Below are 9,548 nucleotides of genomic sequence, written 5' to 3'. Positions count from 1 at the left end.
GGAGACAGCAGCTGAGGGGGGAGCATGCAAATGAGGGAGGGGCTGTCCCTGGAGTGGTCTGGCTTCCAGGTATGCCCTCATTGCAAGGTACCTCCACAATCAGGATGTCAGAGGACTGGGCTAGTCAGTCTGGACTGGTGACTTTGTCAGAAGCCAAGGGGAAGCAAGCAGCTGGAGCACCGGGGGTTCCTCGGGTATTTGACGGCTTCTCCACTTCTGACTGAGTGGCTTCTGGGACAGACGAAGGCCAGGAAAAAACTCCTGAGGAACTAACAGAAGACACGGTGGCCTTATCTATTCTGGCCCAATCCAGTCATGGGTTTCAGGTGTCATTGGAACCTGATGACAGCTCTCAAGGAGCAGATGGCACTTCCTCCCTGAGACTCAGACTGGAGGCATGGCCTAGGAACTGACAGTTCGTGTCATTCAGGGCTGAGTTGTTGCAAAATGCACATGAGATTCCAAAGGCTGGACACTTAGGAGTCACTAAGACAAAGGTCATGCTAGACCAGCATTTCTACTGTTGTTCTGGTGATACCTGTCAGAGTGGAAAATGCGGGCTCGTGCCCCAAAGTAAACTTATCTCTGCCCATTATTGAAGAGCCTTTTAGGAGGTTGGCTGTGGATCTGGTTTGGACAGCTGTCCATTCCCAGCAGCTTCAGGAAATGCTCCCTATTGATGGTAGTAGACTCTGCCACGCAGTACTCGGAAGTGATAACCTTGTCATCCAATCGGGCTAACAGAGGTGGCCACCACCCTACCTGTGATTTCTCCCTATTGGGTTTCCCCCAGTAAATGCTCACAGACCGGGGTGCCAAGTTCACGTTGCACCTGATGGAGTCCTACTGTAGGCAGATACAGGTGCAACAACTGGTGACCAGACCGTATCACCCACAGACTAACGGACTGTGCAAATGGTTCAATGGAACCCTGAAGCAGATGCTCAATTTGTTTGTCAACTCCCACAGGAGCAGCTGGGAGCAGTATTACCCACAACTGCCATTTGCCTACTGGGAGATTCCATAGACCTCAATGGGGTTCTCCCGCTTTGAGCTCTTGTATGGGCAATGTCTGCGGGGGCACCTGGCACTGGTGAAAAAGGCCTGTGATAGAGACTTAGCCACCCCTGGTGTTTGGGTTATTGAGTAGGTCATGTGCTTTCGGGACAAAATGCAGACGCAGCTGGTGCACGATAATAAGGCACATATCCAGGCCAACCAGAAGCGATGGTACGACCAGAATGCTTGTGAGAGGACCTACCAGGTGGGTAAAAAGGTGTGGGCACTGGTCTCCATAACCCAGGAAAAGCTTCAGGCATCCTGGGAAAGCTGGTACCTTATGCATAAGCAGCTAAACACCGTAATGCACCTGATAACCCTGGACAATGCCCAGGAAGGTCTTCCATTTGAATATGATGAAGGCACATCATGAGCTGGAGGCCCACACCCCACCCGTATGTAACTAGCCAGAAGAGGGAGAGATGGAGCCCATCCCAGATATGCTCCCCCAAGCTAGGGTGGATGGATCCATCAAAAATGAGGTTTGCACCCAGCTTGTGACAGCCAACGGTCCCAGCTGTGGACAACCCTACACCCTTTTCGGGAGTTGTTCAGCAACAAGCCTGGAAGGACAGTCAGCTGTCTATCAAATGGACATGGGGTATCACCCCCCCGATCCAGCTTTCAGCAGATCAGATCTCCCTGGAGGTGCAGTGGCTCATGCACCAGGAGATTGAGGAGATGCTGAAACTGGCCTGAAATAATCATGTTAACGGACTGGGCTTATATCTACTGAGGTACTGGTGGCAGTCCTACCCAACTGGTAATGATGTTTCATTAATGCATGTGAAAGGAATGATACACACACAGATGAGCATTTTTGGTACACATAGCAAGACTAAAGCCCTGCTATGTATAGCATAGGTGATCAGACGATCGCAGCTTCAAATCTTATAAGGAGACTGTTGAAGCATGTAATAGCTAACAGAGTTAATGCCGGCGGTAACGGACCGCGTTATGCCGCAAGTAACGCACTCCGTTACCGCTGCTATTAACCCTGTGTGTTCCCAACTTTTTACTATTGATGCTGCCTATGCGGCATCAATAGTAAAAAATGTAATGTTAAAAATAATAAAAAAACAAAAAACCTGCTATACTCACCCTCCATTGTCCGCAGAGTCGGCCGCCATCTTCCGTTCCTGGCGATGCATTGCAAAATTACCCAGAAGACTTAGCGGCCTTGCGAGACCGCTAAGTCATCTGGGTAATTTCGCAATGCATCCTGGGAACGGAAGATGGCGGCAGCCGCACGCTATAAGGGGCCCTCGGATCCGAAGGTTAGTATGTTTATTTTTTAACCTGTGACATACGTGGCTGGGCAATATACTACGTGACTGGGCAATATACTATTTAGCTGGGCAATATACTACGTCGCTGTGCTGTATACTACGTCACTGGGCAATATACTACGTGGCTCTTTGCTGTATACTACGACACTGTGCAATATACTACGTGGCTGGGCAATATACTACGTCGCTGTGCAATATGCTACGTCACTGGGCAATATACGTCACTGGGCAATATACTACGTGGCTGGGCAATATACTACATCACTGGGCAATATAATACGTGGCTCTGTGCTGTATACTACGTCGCTGGGCAATATACTACGTGGCTGGGCAATATACGTGGCTGGGCAATATACTACGTAGCTGGGCAATATACTACGTAGCTGGGCAATATACTACGTGGACATGCATATTCTAGAATACCCGATGCGTTAGAATCGGGCCACCATCTAGTGTATCATAAGAGGGACAGTATGAGGGTTATATTATTGTGCTGGAAACAGTGAAGGACAATTATCTACGGTATTCAGGGGGCACGACATGGAAGATAAGTTCATTATAATACCCCCCTGAATGAAATTATTTTAAAAAGGCACCACATCAAGATGTGCTTCAGAAGAGCAAACTGAACTCTGCAGAAACTAGATGTGGGTGTCAAGTCTCATCATGGTGTCTGTACTACAGGATCATCCAATACAAGCATGTATGGTGGGGCTGCCTGATATGGCAATTGATCACAGTACCAATCTTTGTGGTACATTCATGTAATGATTGTTTTGGTGATGTATTCACATAGCAAAAATGGTCCTGGCGCTGCATTCATGCAATCACCACTTTAATTTTTTGTAGCCCTTGGTATTGGGTCAGTAGGACAGTGGGGCCATTGGTCCAGATTTAGAACATTGTGAATTACATTTTTCATTAAAAAAAATGCTTTCCTTCAAAATGGCATAACATTTTGGTCAAGAGAAAATGGAAAACTTCATCTGATTGATGTCCATCTTTCAAAACAATTCTATAGGTTCCACATACTGTAGCTGATACAATTTCAACACTGACAAGATTTGCATTGAGTTTCCATTTTATAGAGCTTTATATTGTTGTAGGTTTAAGCAGATCAGTGTATGGGACTGTAGTTCATTTACAATTAAGGAAATAGGTGGAGATACCAATCTAAATTCATGTGGCCCTTCAAAGACCTTACTTTAGGGGACTTTAACGCCTTCACCCCCAAGGGTGGTTTGCACGTTAATGACCGGGCCAATTTTTTACAATTCTGACCACTGTCCCTTTATGAGGTTATAACTCTGTAAAGCTTCAACGGATCCTGATGATTCTGTTTTCTCGTGACATATTGTACTTCATGATAGTGGTAAAAGTTCTTTGATCTTACCTGCGTTTGTGAAAAAAATGGAAATTTGGCGAAAAAATTTTTTGTTAGGGAGATTAAGGGTTAAAAGTTGATCAGCAATTTCTCATTTTTACAACACTTTTTTTTTTTTAGGGACTACATCACATTTGAAGTCACTTTGAGAAGTCTATATGATAGAAAATACCCAAGTGTGACACCATTCTAAAAACTGCACCCTCAAGGTGCTCAAAACCACATTCAAAGGAGATTATTAATCCTTTAGGTGTTTCACAGGAATTTTTGGAATGTTTAAAAAAATAAATGAACATTTAACTTTTCTTCACAAAAAAATTTACTTCAGCTCCAATTTGTTTTATTTTACCAAGGGTAACAGGAGAATTTGGAAGCCAAAAGTTGTTGTTCAATTTGCCCTGAGTACGCTGATACCCCATATGTGGGGGTAAACCACTGCTTGGGCGCACAGCAGAGCTCGGAAGGGAAGGAGTGCCATTTGACTTTTCAATGCAAAATTGACTGGAATTGAGATGGGACACCATGTCGCGTTTGGAGATCCCTTGATGTGCATACACATAGAAACCCCCGCACAAGTGACACCATTTTGCAAAGTAGACCCCCTGAGGAACTTATCTAGCTGTGTGGTAAGCACTTTGACCCAACAAGTGCTTCACAGAAGTTTATAATGCAGAGCCGTAAAAATAATAATTTTTTCACAAAAATGATCTTTTTGCCCCCAATTTTTTATTTTCCCAAGGGTAACAGAAGAAATTGGACCCCAAAAGTTGTTGAGCGATTTGTACTGAGTACGCCGATACTCCCATATGTGGGGGTAAACCACTGTTTGGGCGAAAAGCAGAGCTCGGAAGGGAATGAGCGCCATTTGACTTTTCAATGCAAAATTGACTGGAATTAAGATGGGACGCCATGTCGCGTTTGGAGATTCCTTGATATGCCTAACCATTGAAACCCCCCACAAGTGACACCATTTTGCAAAGTAGACCCCCTAAGGAACTTATCTAGATGTGTGGTAAGCACTTTGACCCAACAAGTGCTTCACAGAAGTTTATAACGCAGACCCGTGAAAATAAAAATTATTTTTTCTTTTTCACAAAAAATATTTTTTAGCCCAGTTTTGTATTTTCCCAAGGGTATCAGGAGAAACTGGACCCCAAAAGTTGTCCAATTTGTCCTGAGTACGCTGATACCCCATATGTGAAGGGGGACCACCGTTTGGAATTCAGAAGGGAAGGAGCGCCGTTTGGAATGCAGACTTACTGTAGATAGATTGGTCTGCAGGAGTCATGTTGCATTTGCAGAACCCCTGATGTACAGTACAGACCAAAAGTTTGGACACCTTCTCATTTAAAGATTTTTCTGTATTTTCATGACTATGAAAATTGTACATTCACACTGAAGGCATCAAAACTATGAATTAACACATGTGGAATTATATACTTAACAAAAAAGTGTGAAACAACTGAAATTATGTCTTATATTCTAGGTTCTTAAAAGTAGTCACCTTTTGTTTTGATGACTGCTTTGCACACTCATGGCATTATCTTGATGAGCTTCAAGAGATAGTCACCGGGTATGGTTTTCACTTCACAGGTGTGCCCTGTCAGGTTTAATAAGTGGGATTTCTTGCCTTATAAATGGGGTTGGGACCATCAGTTGTGTTGAGCAGAAGTCTGGTGGATACACAGCTGATAGTCCTACTGAATAGACTGTTAGAATTTGTATTATGGCAAGAAAAAAGCAGCTAAGTAAAGAAAAACGACTGGCCATCATTACTTTAAGAAATGAAGGTCAGTCAGTCCGAAAAATTGTGCAAACTATGAAAGTGTCCCCAAGTGCAGTGGCAAAAACCATCAAGCGCTACAAAAAAAACTGGCTCACATGAGAACAGCCCCAGAAAAGGAAGACCAAGAGTCACCTCTGCTTCAAAGGATACGTTTATCCGAGTCACAAGCCTCAGAAATCACAGGTTAACAGCAGCTCACATTAGAGACCAGGTCAATGCCACACAGAGTTCTAGCAGCAGACATCTCTACAACAACTGTTAAGAGGGGACTTTGTGCAGCAGGCCTTCATGGTAAAATAGCTGCTAGGAAACCACTGCTAAGGACAGGCAACAAGTAGAAGAGACTTGCTTGGGCTAAGGAACACAAGGAATGGACATTAGAACAGTGGAAATCTGTGCTTTGGTCTGATGAAGTCCAAATTTGAGATCTTTGGTTCAAACCACCGTGTCTTTGTGCGACGCAGAAAAGGAGAATGGATGGTCTCTACATGCCTGGTTCCCACCGTGAAGCATGGAGGAGGAGGTGTGATGGTGCTTTGCTGGTGACACTGTTGGGGATGTATTCAAAATTGAAGGCATACTGAACCAGCATGGCTATCACAGCATCTTGCAGCGGCATGCTATTCCATCCGGTTTGCATTTAGTTGGACCATCATTTATTTTTCAACAGGACAATGACCCCAAACACACCTCCAGGCTGTGTAAGGGCTATTTGACCAAGAAGGAGAGTGATGGGGTGCTACGCCAGATTACCTGGCCTCCACAGTCACCAGACCTGAACCCAATCGAGATGGTTTGGGGTGAGCTGGACCGCAGAGTGAAGGCAAAAGGGCCAACAAGTGCTAAGCATCTCTGGGAACTCCTTCAAGATTGTTGGAAGACCATTCCCGGTGACTACCTCTTGAAGCTCATCAAGAGAATGCCAAGAGTGTGAAAAGCAGTCATCAAAGCAAAAGGTGGCTACTTTGAAGAACCTAGAATATAAGACGTATTTTCAGCTGTTTCACACTTTTTTGTTAAGTATATAATTCCACATGTGTCAATTCATAGTTTTGATGCCTTCAGCGTGAATGTACAATTTTCATGGTCATGAAAATACAGAAAAATCTTTAAATGAGGTGTGTCCAAACTTTTGGCCTGTATTGTACCTAAACAGTAGAAACCCCTAAACAGTAGAAACCCCCCACAATTGACCCCATATTGGAAACTAGACACCCAAGGACCTTACCTAGATGTCTTTTGAGAACTTTGAACCCTCAAGTGTTTCACTACAGTTAATAACGTAGAGCCATGAAAATAAAAAAAATCTTTTTCCACAAAAATAATTTTTTAGCCCCCAGTTTTGTATTTTCCCAAGGGTAACAGGAGAAATTGGACCCCAAAAGCTGTTGTCCAATGTGTCCTGAGTATGCGGATACCCCATACGTTGGGGTAAACCCGTTTGGGCGCATGGGAGAGCTCGGAAGGGAAGGAGCACTGTTTTACTTTTTCAACGCAGAATTGGCTGGAATTGAGATCTTACGCCATGTCGTGTTTGGAGAGCCCCTGATGCACCTAAACAGTGGAAACCCCCCAATTCTAACTGAAACCCTAATCCAAACACACCCCTAACCCTAATCCCAACCGTAACCACACCCCTAACCCTGTCACACCGCTAACCCTAATCCCAACCGTAAATGTAATCCAAACCCTAACTTTAGCCCCAACCCTAACTTTAGCTCTAACCCTAGCCCCAACCCTAACCCTAGCCCCAACCCTAACCCTGGCCGGAAAATGGAAATAAATACATTTTTTTAATTTTGTTTTTCCCTAACTAAGGGGGTGATGAAGGGGGGTTTGACATACTTTTATAACGGGTTTTTTAGCGGATTTTTATGATTGGCAGCAGTCACACACTAAAAGACACTTTTTATTGCAAAAAAATAGTTTTTGCATCTCCACATTTTGAGAGCTATAATTTTTCCATATTTTGGTCCACAGAGTCATGTGAGATCTTGTTTTTTTTGCGGGACGAGTTGAGGTTTTTATTTGAACCATTTACGGGCACGTGACATTTTTTGAATGCTTTTTATTCCGATTTTTGTGAGGCAGAATGACCAAAAACCAGCTATTCATGAATATCTTTGGGGGGGGGGTGGGCATTTATACCGTTCGGCGTTTGATAAAATTGATAAAGCAGTTTAATTCTTCGGGTCAGTACGATTACAGCGATACCTCATAACTTTTTTTATGTTTTAGTGCTTTTATATGATAAAAACTATTTTATATAAAAATAATTATTTTTGCATCGCTATATTCTGAGGACTATAACTTATTTTTTTGCTGATGATGCTGTATGGTGGCTTGTTTTTTGCGGGAGAAGAGGACGTTTTCAGCGGTACCATGGATATTTATATCCTTTTTTTTTATTGCGTGTTATTCCACTTTTTGTTTGGCGGTGTGATAATAAAGCTTTGTTTTTTGCCTCTTTTTTTGTGACATGTTCACTGAAGGGGTTAACTAGTGGGGCAGTTTTATAGGTCGGGTCGTTACGGACGCGGCGATACTAAATGTGTACTTTTATTGTTTTTTATTTAGCTGGTAGAAGAAATGTATTTATTGGAATAATATTTTTTTTTCTTTATTTAGGAATTTTTTTATTTTTTTTAACACATGTGAATATTTTTTTTTAAACTTTTTTACATTACCCCAGGGGGAAACATCACGCTATAGTGTCAGATCGCTGATCTGACACTTTGCACAGCACTGTGTCAGATCAGCAATCTGACAGGCAGTGCTCCTGGCTTAACAGCACCTGCTCTGAGCAGGCGCTTGTAAGCCACCTCCCTGCAGGACCCGGAAGCAGCCCCGTGGCCATTTTGGATCCGGGGCCTGCAGGGAGAAGGAGGTAGGAGACCCTCGGAGCAACGCGATCACATCGCGTTGCTCCGAGGGTCCCAGGGAAGCACGCAGGGATCCCCCTCCCTGCGCCATGCTTCCCTATGCCGCTGGAATGCGGAGATCATGTTTAATCGCAGTGTACCAGGGTAATGTGCCAGGAGTTAATGTGACCACTCCTGGCACATAGTGCCGGATGTCAGCTGTGATAGTCAGCTGACACCCGGCCGCGCTTCCCCCGTGAGTGCGGCCGATCGCCTATGACATACTATCCCGTCGGTGGTCATACGGGCCCACCCCACCTCGAAGGGATAGTACGTCTAATGTCAGAAAGGGGTTAATGAGTCCTGGAGTTTGGTCTTCCTTCTCAATTCTCAGTTTATTAAAGCCTATATGCATGTTCCATAGTGTTTTTTACCTTTGCATTCTATGGCGTCGGCAATTACAAATAGGTAAAAATGCCTGGGGTCTGTACATGTTCAACCTTAGTTCCCAAAATTTGTTCTTTGACAAACTCCTACATTGATAATACACGTATATTACTTACCAATAATGTGTTTTTTCAGAAACTTTGATGAACCAGAGAGGGTGTCCGCCCCCTCTCCACATCAGTGGGTTTTTACAGAGCTCAAGAGGACCTCAAAGTTAGAGTACAACATTATATATATATTTATTTTATTACTTTTTAAAGCTTAAAAAGGTTAAAAAAAAACAAAAAAAAACAAAACATCACAGCACCAACAAGAGAATTTCAGAGAACCAGTGCCTCCTAGGGGGGACCACAGCCTCAAGAACCCTTCTCCCAAACATGAGGTCAGAAGAGATAGATAAATCCAGCCTATAAAAAGGTAAAAGGAGAAGACCAAAGACGCAGCCTTACAAATCTGCTTGATGGATGTCAGATTTTTCTGCCCAGGAGGTTGCCATCACTCTCGTAGAGTGGGCTTTAAGGTTTTCTGGCACCTGCCTCTGTTGGCTATCTCGAAGGCTTCTCTTATCCACCTCAATAAGCTACCTTTCAAAACTTTGGACCCATTTCTGACCTCCTGGAAGGAGATGAATAGAGCCCTATCCATCCTCCATGACTCTGTGGCTGCTAAATACTGCATAATAGACCACCTGACATCTAAGGTGTGAAATTTTTCTTCCTTAG

This window comes from Ranitomeya imitator, chromosome 6 (assembly GCF_032444005.1).
Source record: "Ranitomeya imitator isolate aRanImi1 chromosome 6, aRanImi1.pri, whole genome shotgun sequence".
Taxonomy (NCBI): domain Eukaryota; kingdom Metazoa; phylum Chordata; class Amphibia; order Anura; family Dendrobatidae; genus Ranitomeya; species Ranitomeya imitator.
Note: the sequence above shows the minus strand (reverse complement) of the source record.